We start from the raw sequence: 17569 nt of genomic DNA, 5'->3' as shown, positions 1-17569 counted from the left end.
TTTTCTAGTCCTGTGGCCACTGCTGAGTTTTCCAATTTGCTGACATATTGAGTGCAGCACCTTCACAGCATCATCTTTCAGGATTTGGAATAGCTCAACTGGAATTCCATCGCCTCCACTAGCTTTGTTCATAGTGATGCTTTCTAAGGCCCACCTGACTTCACATTCTAGGATGTCTGGCTCTAGGTCAGTGATCACACCATCGTGATTATCTGGGTCGTGAAGATCTTTTTTGTACAGTTCTTCTGTGTATTCTTGCCATCTCCTCTTAATATCTTCTGCTTCTGTTAGGTCCATACCATTTCTGTCCTTTATCGAGCCCATCTTTGCATGAAATGTTCCCTTGGTATCTTTGATTTTCTTGAAGAGATCTCTAGTCTTTCCCATTCTGTTGTTTTCCTCTATTTCTTTGCATTGATCACTGAAGAAGGCTTTCTTATCTCTTCTTGCTATTCTTTGGAACTCTGCATTCAGATGCTTATATCTTTCCTTTTCTCCTTTGCTTTTCACTTCTCTTCTTTTCACAGCTATTTGTAAGGCCTCCCCAGACAGCCATTTTGCTTTTTCGCATTTCTTTTCCGTGGGAATGGTCTTGATCCCTGTCTCCTGTACAATGTCACGAATCTCATTCCATAGTTCATCAGGCACTCTATCTATCAAATCTAGGCCCTTAAATCTATTTTTCACTTCCACTGTATAATCATAAGGGATTTGATTTAGGTCATACCTGAATGGTCTAGTGGTTTTCCCTACTTTATTCAATTCAAGTCTGAATTTTCCAATAAGGAGTTCATGGTCTGAGCCACAGTCAGCTCCTGGTCTTGTTTTTGCTGACTGTATAGAGCTTCTCCATCTTTGGCTGCAAAGAATATAATCAATCTGATTTTGATGTTGACCATCTGGTGATGTCCATGTATAGAGTCTTCTCTTGTGTTGTTGGAAGAGGGTGTTTGCTATGACCAGTGCATTTTCTTGGCAAAACTCTATTAGTCTTTGCCCTGCTTCATTCCGTATTCCAAGGCCAAATTTGCCTGTTACTCCAGGTGTTTCTTGACTTCCTACTTTTGCATTACAGTCCCCTATAATGAAAAGGACATATTTTTTAGGTGTTAGTTCTAAAAGGTCTTGTATGTCTTCATAGAACCGTTCAACTTCAGCTTCTTCAGCGTTACTGGTTGAGGAATAGATTTGGATTACTGTGATATTGAATGGTTTTCCTTGGAAACAAACAGAGGTCATTCTTTGGTTTTTGAGATTGCTTCCAAGTATTGTATTTCGGACTCTTTTGTTGACCATGATGGCTACTGCATTTCTTCTGAGGGATTCCTGCCCACAGTAGTAGATATAATGGTAATCTGAGTTAAATTCATCCATTCCAGTCCATTTCAGTTCACTGATTCCTAGAATGTCGACATTACTCTTGCCATCTCTTGTTTGACCACTTCCAATTTGCCTTGATTCATGGATCTGACATTCCAGGTTCCTATGCAATATTGCTCTTTACAGCATTGGACCTTGCTTCTATCACCAGTCACATCCACAGCTGGGTATTCTTTTTTCTTTGGCTCCATCCCTTCATTCTTTCTGGAGTTACTTCTCCACTGATCTCCAGTAGCATATTGGGCCCCTACTGACCTGGGGAGTTACCCTTTCAGTATCCTATCATTTTGCCTTTTCATACTGTTCATGGGGTTCTCAAGGCAAGAATACTGAAGTGGTTTGCCATTCCCTTCTCCAGTGGACCACATTCTGTCAGATCTCTCCACCATAACCCACCCATCTTGGGTTGCCCCATGGGCATGGCTTAATTTCTTTGAGTTAGACAAGGCTGTGGTCCTAGTGTGATTAGATTTACTAGTTTTCTGTGAGTATGGTTTCAGTGTGTTTGCCCTCTGATGCCCTCTTGCAACAGCTACCGTCTTACTTGGGTTTCTCTTATCTTGGGCGTGGGATATCTCTTCATGGTTGATCCAGCAAAGCGCAGCATTGCTCCTTACCTTGGACAAGGGGTAGCTCCTCACTGCTGCCCTTCCTGACCTTCAACATGGAATAGCTCCTCTAGGCCTTCCTGTACCCATGCAGCCACTGCTCCTTGGATGTGGGGTTGGTCGGCCTGGCCACCGCCCCTGGCCTCGGGCGTGGGTTGCTCCTCCTGCCCGCTGCCCCTGGCCTTGGGCTTAGGGGCATGGGGTAGCTCCTCCCGGCCCCGCCCCTGACCTCGGACGCTGAGTATCTCCTCTCAGCCGCCCCCCTCTGACATTGGACGCAGGGTAGCTCCTCTTGGCCATTCCTGCGCCATCACAGTCTGGTACTCTCGGCTGCTGCCCCTGACCTCAGACGTGGGGTAACTCCTCTTGGCCGCTGCCCTTCGGGCATGGGGTCCTCCCGGCTTCTGCCCCTGACTTCAGACATGGGGTGGTTCCTCTCGGCCATGCTTATGGCGCCAGGCTGAGCTCCCTGTGCTATATAGCAACTTCCTACTAGCTATCTATTTTACACACAGAAATATAAATTTAAAGTTTACCTAAATCTTAAATTTATATTTCTGTGTGTAAAATAGATAGCTAGTAGGGAGTTGCTATATAGCACAGGGAGCTCAGCCTGGTGCTCTGTGATGACCTAGAAGAGTGAGATGGGGTGTCTGTGTGGGAGGGAGGCTTAAAAGGGAGGAGATACATATGTATACTAATAGCTTATTTATATTGTTGTACAGCAGAAATCAACACAATATTGTAAAGCAATTATCTTCCAATTAAAAAACATAAAAGAATATTTCCATAGTGCACAGTACTTGAGACTTGCTGAAGACTTACTATGTAAAAACAGCATAAAGATGATTTAGTTGATTATCTGTCCCTTAAGAAATATATAGATATTCAACTGCTTTTTTAATTTCTCCAAAGAATTTAAATGTAACTTAACATCTTCTGACAAACTAAATGGATCTAAAATTTTTTTCTAAGACACACGTTTGCCATCAAAACTTCTTAGGTATAAAGGAAAAAGAAAAAAGAGGCAAGAAGTACAATCTTATCATGCCATTATGGAAATACTTTCTTATAAATCTGATAGTATGCTTTTTTCTCCTCACTGTAAATTTTATCAAAGTTTTTTTTTTTTTCTTCTAGAAAACGTGTGCTTGCTATCAACCTGATAATTAAGATATAAGAAAAAAATAATAAAGGCAAGATCTGGAATCCACTCTTACTTAAGCTGATTAACTGTTGTTCTCATCCCTTTGACAGGATTCCTAAAGATTTGTTGTAATTTCTCTATACATCTGCCTTCATAAGTGAAAAAAAAAAATTCTTTTTTTTTTCTTTTACCACATCTTTTCTTACAGAGTAAATGAATAGGATGGGGGTAAAGAAAGAAAAAGAATATGTAAAGTGTATCTGTGCATGCTAAGTTGCTTCAGTCCTGTCCAACTTTTTGTGACCCTATGAACTGTAGTCCACCAGCCTCTTCTGTCCATGGCATTCTCCAGGCAAGAAGACTGCAGTGAGTTGCCATGCCCTCCTCCAGGGGATCTTCAAACCCATGTATCGAGCCTGTGTCTCCTGTGGCTCTTACATTGCAGGCAGATTCTTTACCACTGAGCCATGAGGGAAGCCCATGTAAAATGTATATATATAGGTAAAGGTTTATCAGTTCAATTCAGTTCAGTCACTCAGTCATGTCTGACTCTTTGTGACCCCATGAATCGCAGTATGCCAGGCTTCCCTGTCCATCACCAGCTCCTGGAGCCCATCCAAACTCATGTCCGTTGAGTCAGTGATGCCATCCAGCCATCTCATCCTCTGTTGTCCCATTCTCCTCCTGTCCCTAATCTTTCCCAGCATCAGGGTCTTTTCCAATGAGTCAACTCTTCGCATGAGGTGGCCAAAGTATTGGAGTTTCAGCTTCAACATCAGTCCTTCCAATGAACACCTAGGACTGATCTCCTTTAGGATGGACTGGTTGGATCTTCTTGCAGTGCAAGGGACTCTCAAGAGTCTTCTCCAACACCACAAAAGCATTAATTCATCAGTGCTCAGCTTTATTAACAGTCCAAGTCTCACATCCATACATGACAAATGGAAAACTATAGCCTTGACTAGACGGACCTTTGTTGGCAAAGTAATGCCTCTGCTTTTCAATATACTATCTAGGTTGGTCATAAGTGCCTTCTAAGGAGTAAGCGTCTTTGAATTTCATGGCTGCAATCACCATCTACCATGATTTTGGAGCCCCAAAAAATAAAGTCTGACACTGTTTCCATTGTTTCCCCATCTATTTGCCATGAAGTGATGGGACCAGATGCCATGATCTTCATTTTCTGAATGTTGAGCTTTAAGCCAACTTTTTCACTCTCCTCTTTCACTTTCATCAAGAGGCTTTTTACTTCCTCTTCACTTTTTGCCATAAGGGTAGTGTCTTCTGCATATCAGAGGTTATTGATATTTCTCCCAGCAATCTTGATCCCAGCTTGTGCTTCCTCCAGCCCAGCGTTTCTCATGATGTACTCTGCATAGAAGTTAAATAAGCAGGGTGACAATATACAGCCTTGATGTACTCCTTTTCCTATTTGGAACCAGTCTGCTGTTCCATGTCCAGTTCTAACTGTTGCTCCTGACCTGCATATACGTTTCTCAAGATGCAGGCCAGGTGGTCTGGTATTCCCATCTCTTTCAGAATTTTCCACAGTTTATTGTGATCCACACAGTCAAAGGCATTAGCATAGTCAATAAAGCAGAAATAGATGTTTTTCTGGAACTCTCTTACTTTCTATCTATATTATATGCATATAGAAAACCACTAGACAAATACATAGATATTTATATACATATATGATACAAATATATCAAAGAAAAGAAGAAATGTTCATAACTATTATAGTCATCATTTGTGCAACAGGTCATGTTATTGTTGCCATTATTTATCCTTCCCCAAAATAAATTCTTAATTGTTTGAAGTCAATTTTTCCTCCCATATTTTAAGGTTCCTGAAAGCAGGCACTTTTTCTCTTATTCATAACTGAATCTCTATAAATTGTAGTTGGATGAATGAATAAAAAATTGAAATCAGAAAAATATTTTAGAGCCTTTCATCTGAAAATAATGCTCTGTTCTAAATTGGTTCCTTTAGGAAGAAAAAACAAATCACAAAATATCTTTTATTTTGTATGTACATATGTATGATACTTTTTTATGTACATATGTATGTACTTTGTATGTACATATGTATGATGTATATATACTTTCCATGACCATGTTAAATGCAGTCACTCACATAATATATCACCAAGGTAAGGTAGAGCCTTTTGATGATGAAATCTTTCTTTTTTTGATTTCATGAAGGAATCTAACTAAGTAACAACTGCTACAAAATGCTTCCTAAATAAGGCTTAATGTGTCTTGCTATTCTAGAAAATCATCATTTCTGTGATCCAACCCAGAATTAAAAGGATTAAAAAAAAAAAAAACCCTGACTCTTCACTGAAAATTTGGGTTAAACAAAATATACTAGGAACTGTGGTTATTGTGGTTAATATGATTAAAAGTTTTAACTACAGATGTTGAAAGGAAACTTTCTAGTATAATAATATAGGTATAAAATCAATAAGAAACATCTCTAAAATTGGGAAACTAAAGAACTCTGTTTTTCTGCTGGTTTGACTAAGACAAATTAAATAGAAAGAATTTCCCAATTGTAAAAATGAATAGAATTGATAAAATTGCCTCAATTTTAAGATTTTCTCCTATTAGCTTGTCTTGTCTTAACCTTTGGCACCTGCTGGAAGTAACAGGAAGGCCTGGCATGCTACGATTCATGGGGTCGCAAAGAGTAGGACACAACTGAGCGACTGAACTGAACTGAACTGAGAAGTAAGAGCAGATGGCAAAAAAGAATGAACATGCAGGAAGGGAGACCAATAGAACTTGGAAATAAACTGATCATGGTAAACTGACAGCAATGTCCTTTCTATTCAGATATTGACTTAGATTGCATCCAAATTATCATCAGTTCAGTTCAGTTGAGTCACTCAGTCATGTCCAACTCTTTGTGACCCCATGGACTGCAGCATGCCAGGTTTCCCTGTCCATCACCAACTCCCAGAGCTTACTCAAATTCATGTCCATCACATCTGTGATGCCATCCAATCATTTCATCCTCTGTCTTCCCCTTCTCCTCCTACCTTCAGTCTTTCCCTGCATCAGGATCCTTTCCAATGAGTCAGTTCTTCAATCAGGTGGCCAAAGTATTGGAATTTCGGCTTCAACATTAGTCCTTCCAATGAATATTCAGGACTTATTTCTTTTAGAATGGACTGGTTGAGCATCTTCTCTAACACCACAGTTCAAAAGAGTCATTTCTTTGGCACTTAGCTGTCTTTACAGTCCAATTCTCACATCTATACATGTCTACTGGGAAACCCACGGTTTTGACTAGACAGACCTTTGTTGGTAAGGTAATGTCTCTACTTTTTAATATGCTGTCTAGATTGGTCATAGCTTTTCTTCCATGGAACAACTATCTTTTAGTTTCATGGATGCAGTCACCATCTGCAGTGATTTTGGAGCCCCAAAAAATAAAGTCTCTCACTGTTTCCATTGTTTCCCCACCTATTTGCCATGAAGTGGTGGGACCAGATGCCATGATCTGAATGTTGAGCTTTAAGCCAACTTTTTCATTCTCCTCTTTCACTTTCATCAGAAGGCTCTTTAGTTCTTCTTTGCTTTCTGCCATAAGGGTGGTGTAATCTGCATATCTGAGGTTATTGATATTTCTCCCAGCAATCTTGATTTCAGCTTGTGCTTCATCCAGCCCGGCATTTCACATGATGTACTCTGCATAGAAGTTAAATAAGCAGGGTGACAATATACATCCTTGATGTACTACATTCCAGATTTGGAACCAGTCTGTTGTTCCATGTCCAGTTCTGACTGTTGCTTCTTGTCATAGTGATGTTTATTTTCTGAGTTGTGCTGTGCTTAGTCACTCAATTGTGTCTGACTCTTTGCTTCCCCATGGACTGTAGCCTCCTAGGCTGTCCATGGGTTGCCATACCTTCCTCCAGGGGTTCTTCTCAAACCAGGCAATTGAACCTCAAATCTCCTGCATTATAGGAGGATTCTTTAATCTCTGAGCAACTAGGGAAGTTTGTTTATTTTACACTGGCAAAATTAATTTTAAATTTATATTATGAAGTTTTATGTCAATATTTCATGGTGTAATACAGGAAAAGAAAAAAAAAAAAAGGACAAGCTAACATTCATAATTCATTATCCAGTGTACTACCTGGATCTGTCTTAGATTCACTGGGGTATGAGGTGAAATCACATCTGTACTAATCCCAGCCAAGCGTCTTGGAATCAGTGCCAATAAACAGGGCTAATATTTTCTTCTTGGTGCCTCCCTTCACCACTACATAGCCTTGCTCATAGTCATTTCAATTTTCATGAATAAACAAAGCACCACCTCTGTGCCCTGGGAAGTATCTACATAACCTGTAAAGTGATAAAGTGTGTGTGTGTGTGCATGAGCATATGTATATATGTGCGACAGAGAGGGAAGAGAGAGAGAAATAAAGACAAGAGGGGTGTGTTGAATACAAATCTGATAATTTTATTGTCTTCCTTTACTAGAAAAAATATAAAAATCAATTTTTTTCTGTCAATTTTTTTCAGCAAACAATTTTAATAGAAGAATGTAATTTTAAAGAGAGAGCCCCTACTTCTTTATCAGTAATTTTATAATTTGGGTGTTTGTAGCAATTGGCAAGAAACCCAAAGGAGATTTATCTATAGTTACCAGCTGATGCCCAAGCAAGGCTTCACAGGATACTGTTCTGCTGGTGGCCATGATGGTTTAGGGACTGAATGATTGCTTTTAAGTTCAGAAACATGATTTGGTTGCTGCAGCCAAATGTAATGAGTTACTCAGGACCTAACATTCTTATTAAATCATAAATGATTCTCTGGGAAAACTCAAATATTTGTAGTTTTTGCTAACTCAGGCATTCATTCCTTCTCACAAACTGGACTACCATCTCTTAAGTGTTCTCCTGACAAACTTTAATCCTTCCAGCCTCAGCTCAAATACTAGCTTAAAGGAAAATTATTCCTTGACTTTGGAGTTTCTCCTATGTGCCAAACTGCCATCTAGAGAAAATTCTCTTACAATAATCAACTCATGTAATTATTTATTTATTTGTCTGTTATGTCTACCTCTTCTATAATGTAAGCTTGCTCATGTATAGGGGTATATATTACCCTATACATGGACTGGTTATGTAGTCATATCAACTTTCAGGTGATTTATTGATCTAATGTATTATCATTAACATGTTAATGTTAATGTATTTATTAATGTCATTGAGTCATCATTAGTGATCTATATCTCTTTATCTTATTGTAAGCTGATGTTACCAGAAATGTAATATTTACAAGAGAAAATATTAATATGTTCAGAATTAATCTTTTGTAGAGAGTTGGACTGTGAAGAAAGCTGAGCTCTGAAGAATTGATACTTTTGAACTGTGGTGTTGGAGAAGACTCTTGAGTCCCTTGGACTGCAAGGAGATCCAACCAGTCCATCCTAAAGGAGATCAGTCCTGGGTGTTCTTTGGAAGGAATGATGCTAAAGCTGAAACTCCAGTACTTTGGCCACCTCATGCGAAGGGTTGACTCATTGGAAAAGACTCTGATGCTGGGAGGGATTGGGTGCAAAAGGAGAAGGGGATGACAGAGGATGAGATGACTGGATGGCATCACTGACTCGATGGACATGAGTTTGAGTGAAGTCCAGGAGTCGGTGATGGATAGGAAGGCCTGGCATGCTGCAATTCATGGGGTTGCAAAGAGTTGGACAGGACTGAGCGACTGAACTGAACTGAACTGAACTGAATGTGTTTTAGCCCACTTCATTGTTTCTTGTTTGATGAACCTACAAATTCAAAGAACAGTATTTATGTTGGGTGTTCAATAAAAGTTGGAATAACTTCTATAAATAGACTGTGATGCAATAACATTCAATTCAGTGAATTCCTTCATTTTATCAGATCAGATCAGTCGCTCAGTCGTGTCCGACTCTTTGTGACCCCGTGAATCGCAGCACGCAGCATGTTCAAAAGCAGAGACATTACTTTGCCAACAAAGGTTTGTCTAGTCAAGGCTATGGTTTTTCCTGTGGTCATGTATGGATGTGAGAGTTGGACTGTGAAGAAGGCTGAGCACCTTCATAGGCGCTATATAGGTTGGTCATAACTTTCCTTCCAAGGAATAAGCGTCTTTTAATTTCATGGCTGGTGTCACCATCTGCAGTGATTTTGGAGCCCAGAAAAATAAAGTCTGACACTGTTTCCACTTTTTCCCCATCTATTTCCCATGAAGTGGTGGGACCAGATGCCATGATCTTCATTTTCTGAATGTTGAGCTTTAAGCTAACTTTTTCACTCTCCACTTTCACTTTCATCAAGAGGCTTTTGAGTTCCTCTTCACTTTCTGCCATAAGGGTGGTGTCATCTGCATATCTGAGGTTATTGATATTTCTCATGATGTACTCTGCATATAAGTTAAATAAACAGTGTGACAATATACAGCCTTGACAAACTCCTTTTCCTATTTGGAACCAGTCTGTTGTATTCAGTATTTCAGAAATTATTGTGAGATAAAAATTATATTCAAGTGTGTATGTGAAGAATGACACACTACTTTCGGCTTTGCAATTAAGAAATTCTGTGATGCTGGCCAGCAAAGATAATCTCTGAATTTGTTCTCTTTTCTGTGGAACAAGTGAATTTAATGAATTAATCTCTGAATTTTCTCCCAGATATAAGAATCTATTGTTTTATTCTGTGACACCATGTTATCAGTGATACATGAGACTTCAGAGTTACCATAAAATGTCCATAACAAAACAGCAAAAATTTTTCAGGATAATTTCCCCCCTGATAAATACTCTCTACTGTGGCAACATTCATCATTTAAATTGACACCTGCAAGCTCAAAGCTCAATTAAAAGTGATTAGAAGCACATTAGACAAAAATATAAGGCTATATGTAGATACATTTGAAAAAAATAATCCTTCAAGATGGATTAAGTCTGCATTGCAAATGTCTGTGTACTTTTCTATATATCCTATAGGAATTAAAATATTTTGAGGCAGGGGAACACATATTATTAATTTTTGTTTCTTCAGTGTCTCATAAATAGCATGAACATAATACCTGTTCAGTGAATAATAAATAGAAAGTTTATATACTTCACACATATACTTCTTCTTGCTATCACTTAGTAATGTATAGGAAGATTCTATTATTATAATATTCCATATATGAGTACCAAAGTATAAATGACTCTGGGAACATTTGTAAAATAGGCCAAAACAGCATTTAGTATCTCTGGGACCCTTTTTATCCCAAATTGCTTGGCTACATTCCCAGATACCATTGCTATATTTCTGTCATAGCTTTTCTATCCCATTTATGGTTAACATCACTCAAAACTTCGTGTGTGTGTATGAGCATGCACTTGCAGTGTGTTGAGTATGATGGATGGATAGGAACACGGTCCAGTAAATAATGCATTAATTTGTTTTATTCAATTAAATATGTATTTTTGAGTATTTCAAACTACACATAATAATATGTTAGGTACTGTAAGAATTGGTGACCCACTGTCCCTCAGACTTGGGCTGTATGTTTTAATAGGAGAGCTCATATAATTGTAAACATACTGGCATGTGGGTGACAATGTTAAATCCTGCCACCTCAGCGGCTGTCTACTCAGCTTTTATCTATTACTGAGTCTCACTTCGTTGGCCAATTTCCCCCTCCTTAGGTGAATGAGGACTTCCCGGTGACTCAGTGGTAAAGAACCTCCATCAATGTAGGAGTAGCAGGAGATACAGGTTCCAAACCCACTCCAGTATTCATGCCTGGAGAATCCCATGGACAGAGGAGCCTGGTGGGCTACAGTCCATAGGGTCGCAAAGAGTCTGACAGGACTGAAGTGACTTAGCATGCATGCCAGTGAATGCAGGTTGCCTCACTGCATTTCTTTTTTTTTTTTTAATTAAATTATTTAAATTGGAGGCTAATTACAATATTGTAGTGGCATAGCAAAATCAACACAAGACTACTAGGTTTGCTGCTTCTGTCAGTTCTTGCAGATACCAGAAAGATTTCAGACAGTAAAATGGCCATTGCTATCAAGATGTTTGAATTATAACAGCGAGGCAAATGCTAATTTCTTCAGAAAATTATTTCTTCTCTTTTCAACTGTAGATTTATTTTAAATTAGACAAAAGTAGTAGATATTTGCAAATCTTATCAAACCCAGTGAAATAATCTATATACCATTTTGGAGGTTTCTAATATAATAGTGTTATAAAACTATCCTTATGAATCAATTTGTTTCAGATTCTGAAAAATAATAGAGGTCCATTAAAGAAAAAATTTAAACTGTGTTCATAATTTCAATTTCAAAAGAGCTGCTGAGTTTCTCATACTAGAACAAGCCACTATTATTTTAATACGGTATTGTCCTACTAGTCAACTGCACATTTCTAAAAGCAAAATAGGGATCAACCCTGCTCCTACACACAATCTTCTTTATTTTTCTGTTCTCCTCCCCCCACCAAAGAAGTATTCATTAGTAGTGACTGTCTTGAAAATTGGACCTACTATTATATGCAGAATCTATTACAGGAATGAAATAAAAACCTTATAGCCTCCAGCAATTGCTTTTGATGGTTGCTCTCTAACTCTTCCTTTGTCAATCTGGAAGGACCTATAGTTCACAATTTTTGTTTTCTTTCTTTTGCTTTGAGACTACCTATAACCCTTGTAAGGCAGAGGTCAGGCCAAGGGAACATCTGTATAAATGCAGATCAGGTTTGCTGTGTTCAAAGAAATGAGCTGCTTTAAAATAAGCATTTTCTCATCAGTATTCTGTACCATCATGTTTCCCTTTTCATGTAGGAGAAAAATACAATAGTGAACTGAAGAAAAGATGATAAAAGACGATGATTCAGGGTATGTGTGTGTGTGGGGGGAGCTGGGGGTTGCTTCTTCATTGAGTTTAAAAGTAAGAAAAGAGAAGAAAATAGTTCCAAAGTCTTCTCTTGGTGAGATATCTTAGGATCTTTTTGAAATGTATGTATTTATATGACATCCAGTTTTAGTGTACCAGATAGAAACTGTAAGATGTAGATAGGAGGCTTATGAGTATTGTGGACAAGGAGCTGGGCACCAGCTGAAGGGCAAACTTGTCAAAGCTACTCAGAGAAACAGAGGTAGGACCACTTTGTGATAATCAAATTCACCCAAAGGAACACTGTATACTCCAGAAACATTGAAGTTATTTTCTGCTTTGTGTGCATATAGATATAATTTTAAATCTGGAAATCACTGCATATAGATATAATTTTAAATCTGGAAATCACTGCACTTGTTTGTTTTGGCAAGAATATTTTCTTTATGAACTATCTCTCAGATTCTCTCTAACATGTACACAAACCCTAACTTAGTAATTTCACTAAATCAACTTGTACTTAAATGGCAGTGATACTTTTCTAACATGTCCTCTCTTCAGTTGAAATCAAACAATGCTACTGATGTCTTTCTCAAACATTTATTTTTCTGTATGTCATTTGCTAATTTAAAAAACTTTCAAAAGAATATTCTAATCATGACAGGGACTGATGTTATGTTATAAGCACCTAATAATTCTTCATTCCCTTCCTTTTGAGAAAGATTGATCTTAAGGAAATGATTTTAATTTTTTTCCCAGAGCTGATTACTGTTGTGATTGATACTGACTGGAGAATCAGAAAGGGGACTAAACCACCTAGAGATGGCCCATTAATCATCCAGAACCCTTAAACCCCATGATATTTTTCTCCTCTCACTTTGTGTCATATGGACAACCCACTTTCCAAAGAGCTTTGAACAGAGAGAGGGTGGGAGGCTACAGACTTCATGACGGGTGAACACAATGAAGGGGAGACCTATAAGCAAAGTGGCACTGGATAAAACCAGTTGGATATTTTCTTATGAGCTGGGGCATCCTTAGACACATCACTATTGCTAGAGATGAGTAAAGCTTAATTTAGGATGTTTTGTTATAAGATGTATTATATATTACACTTCCTAACACACCCAACTTGGGGTGGTTTCTTTCTTACCTCCCTAATAAACTATAAGGAAAATTCCACATTTTTCTTCACACATTTTAAACTTAGTGTCACTTGTGATCCATACTTATGATCCATGGTGTGAACACCATGGCAGAAACTAGTCTCCAGACAAGGCCTGGATGATAGGAGAGTTCACCCAAGAAGATCCAGTAATACTTATGTGAAATTTCAAAATCTAGCATCAGGACTTCTGAATCTCAGGTGCACTGTTCAGCTGCTCCTCTCATTAAATCATCATCCAGACATGCCAACAGTGCAAATCACTATGGTGGCCAAGTTGTTAGACTTTCAATTCAAGCAGTTGAAGAATGGTCTGACAGAGGTTTCATGGTGCATAATATACAATTTTAAAGTCAGAGGTAAATTACTTCAACAGCTCTTGAGATAAAAACTGGGGAGATGTGTCATTCTAAATGGAATCTATAATGAGAAGCTGGGTATATACCACATTACATATTTTCAATAAGTTGAGAAACGTTAAGAAACACCATATTAAGTTCTTAAGGCAATGAGATCTTTCCTCAATAGAGAAAGAGATATGAAAATATTTTGATGCATTTGAGATACGTGCCAGGATTCTCAGTCAGGTACTGGTCTTCAGAGGTCTGAGCTCAAGCCAATGGACACCAGATTTAGTCCACTCCCAGAAGAGACAGGAAATTGTGAGGGTGCAAAACTTGTGATAGAAAATAAATACCTGAGTTTTAGGTAGAAATTCTGCCGAAATGTTACTGGAGTTAATAAGGAGTAAGGAATCAGGGTTTAAGAAAGCCTTGAGGGTAGAGAAATAATGGAGATTAATTAAATAACAATATAGAAATCTAATGCCTATATTTCTCTTCTAGAAGCTCTTAGTTGTTCTCAATTCTAGCTATATATTTTTATATGTAGCTATATATTATTATACATTATAAACTCTTGTGTGATCTTTAAATTAAAAAAAAATCAATGTCTACCTCCATTCCAATTTAATTAAATCTTAATCAAGGGGGATACTGTCTAGGTATCTTCATCAATTTTTGAAAGTCCCCCTGGTTTTTTAATGTTGCAGCCAGGGCTGAAAAATCACTGACTGAACTTGGAAAAGCAAGGAACTATGACAATTTCTAAGTATTTCCCTTGTTTTTGATAACTTCTCATGAATCAAGAGAGATTATGGGTTTCAGGGAGGGAGATCACAGAAGTGAACTGCCATTCTCATCACATCGTATCAAGGGGTGCCTGCTATCACGATGGCTTCTCATTGTCAGTGTTAGCCTCGATCACCTTGTTTAGGTAGTGTTTGTCAGTTTCTTTATTGTAAATTTCTTCATTGTTTCCCCCTTTCTATGCTCTAATTCAGGAAGTCATCACTCATAGCTCACATTTCGGGGTAGCCAGTTAAACTCCACCTCTTTGAGGGCAGAAGATCTACATACATTATTTGGAATTCCTCTGTGTAAGAGAGTTTGTAATAGCTTTTTAACTGATATTTCTACCTCTACTCTCTCCATGCCCTCTGTGCTCCTTTCTTTTGCACTATAACACAGAGGTTGTTTCAAAGCAGAAATCCTTCCTCTATTTAAAAGCTTCCAGTGATGGCCCATTAATAGAAACAAAATTCTAAGTCCTACAACTCAAGGTATAAAGCCCCTTATGCCTTATATACTCTAAACCAGTGCATCTCAACATTTATGCATGTGGGAATCACTGAGTTCCTTTGGAGTATGAGGCTGACTGGTCCCTATCTAGAGTTCTCCAATTTATTAGCAAAACATGCCTTTGAAATATTGTAGTACATACTGCTTTTTATTATTATAAAATATGTGACCTCACACAATTATTTTTTAAAGCTATCATCCCAATAATTATATTTACTTATTATATTATTCATAAATTTTCTGGAGTTTGCAGTTGATTATTTGGAGTCAGTGATTGCCTTTTGATATTTCGGAAGTACTCGGGTACATGTCATAAGCCTTTCAATTCTCACTCATTTCTACATTTTGAGTATAGTGTTTCCATGGAGCTGAAAAATGTAATTACTTTATAATCAAGAAATGTATTTTAATGCTGTTACAGATCTCTAGAGCAATGAAAACTTCTAATCTAAGATATTCCCCAGATAAACTATGTTATGAAGTGTCATCTGCATATAAGTTATTAATTTTCTTTCCATAATCTTTGACCTCATTTACCTATACTAAATTGTATTTATCACTTATTTGAATAATTATGGTAGAATATATTCAAATTAGTGTATTAAGACAAAATATAGATAACTTTAATGTATTTACATATAAACTGTCATTACAGGATATTTACTTAATATTATAAAAATCTATATTTTGTTATATAATTTTTTAATTTAAAAATCTTGTATTTCTAAATTAATATTTTTAAATTCAAATCTGAAAAATATAAAGTGTTTGCAAATAATTTTACTGCCTAGTTTATGCTATAAGAAGGGGCAATATTTTCAATATTTCTTTAAAATATAACTAATTCATATTAAAGGTATATTAGAAATGAGAAGAATGCCTGGATAGTGGAGCCTGGAGAGCTACAATCCATAGGGTCTAATAGAGTCAGACACAACTGAAGTGATTTAGCACTCTCTCACTGTTATTATAGATATAATTTGATAATTCCATATTTTTATTTCTCTTTTTGGAAATAACTTTATCAGTAATTCTATAGAAGCATCTATCAGTACATATTATGGAAATATGTTCATTGTCAAAATAAGAAAATCAAAAAGAAAAATAACCTTTCTTTAAAGCCATATTATCTACGTTTGCTATCATGAAAAACTGTCCTTGTGAAAAATATCATATATATATATATATATATATATATATATATATACACACACACACATATATATGTATACCCATATAATTGCAGTGTTATGCAAGGGCTTCCCAGTTGGCGCTAGTTGTAAAGAACCACCTGCCAATGCAGGAAACATAAGAGATGTGGGTTCGATCCCTGGATCAGGAAGATCCTCTGGAGGAGGGCATGACAACCCACTCCAGTATTCTTACCTGGAGAATCTCATGGATAGAGGAGCTTGGAGGTCTGCAGTCCATAAGGTTGCAAAGAGTCAGACATGACTGAAAAACGACTTAGTATGCTCACATGCCACGTGTCTTATGTAAATACATACAGTATTGGATTGGCCAAAATGTTCATTCAGGTTTTTCCATAACATCCTACAGAAAAACTCAAATGAAATGTTTTGGCAATTCAATAATAAAGTTTATATGTGTGTGTATATATAGAGAGAGATAGAAATAGTAATAAAATAAGCAAAGTTTCTAAAAAGACAACATTGGATGGAAGTACAATAAGTGATCCCAGAGTGGAGGGAACTGTCATAGACGCCCTGGGTCATGTCAGGTCAAACCCAGGCACTGGCCTCTTGAGTACTCCACAGAAGCATGTCAATCAAAGATGTTGCTGCAGACAGCCCCTCACTCCTGGAAGTTCAGACACCCAGAGGTGTGAGGAGATTAGGTGAAAACAGCTGGTGGGTGATGGTCTTTTAATTTAACAAAAAGCTAAAGTCCAGAGGGTAAATGAGCCAAGTAAATCTGGGAAGCCAGGCAGACTGCATACAGCATATGATAAACTTTAACATTTAGGAAAATGATCTCATAATGAAAGTCTGAAGTGTAGGAATGAATATTGAGTATCTAAATATAGACACACTGTATAAAATATATGATAAAGTTTCTAATATATGATAAAGGAGACAGAACTCTATTACCACAAAATAGCTTCAAACTATATAAGACAAATATTGATAAACATGAAGAAAATTTAAAAATCTGTCATCATAAATGGAACAAACTTCTGTCAGAAAGAGATCAAGTAGACAAATATTTCAGGAAAAATATGTAAGATTTGAATATCACAAAACTGCATGCTTGATCTGAAAAATATATACCTCCACAGAGGACAGGTGTCACACCAGAAGCCCTTCACCTCCCCCAACAACATAACCACATGTCTACTTCCATTGGCAATCAAACTCTGTATACCTTATTATATCAGATGTCTCTCCTTGTACCCAAAGTCAATTCTCCAGCTCTATACTATACCATGTTCCTTTCCATCCCGTTCTCAATAATGTAAGGGAATTCTTTAAAAGCCAAAACTGGGCTTTTTATAAATAGAGTAGAAAACATAAATAGATTGTGTGTACTTTCATGTTAACTTTTTATATCCACTTCTCATATTCCTTTTAGAGCTTTTCTGAAAAAGTACTCATGCTGAAACTAAATTTCCCTCCTCAAATAGTGAATAAACACGATTGAGCAAATGTCTTTTCTGAAATTTCATTCCAGTCTGTTACACACTTGCAAAAATTTATCTAAAAAGGGTACTTCACATGTTCTCAAA

This window comes from Bos indicus x Bos taurus, chromosome 9, assembly GCF_003369695.1.
Source record: "Bos indicus x Bos taurus breed Angus x Brahman F1 hybrid chromosome 9, Bos_hybrid_MaternalHap_v2.0, whole genome shotgun sequence".
In the NCBI taxonomy this organism is placed as follows: Eukaryota; Metazoa; Chordata; class Mammalia; order Artiodactyla; family Bovidae; genus Bos; species Bos indicus x Bos taurus.
The sequence above is the reverse complement of the archived record's forward strand: the minus strand, read 5'-3'. Positions refer to the sequence as shown.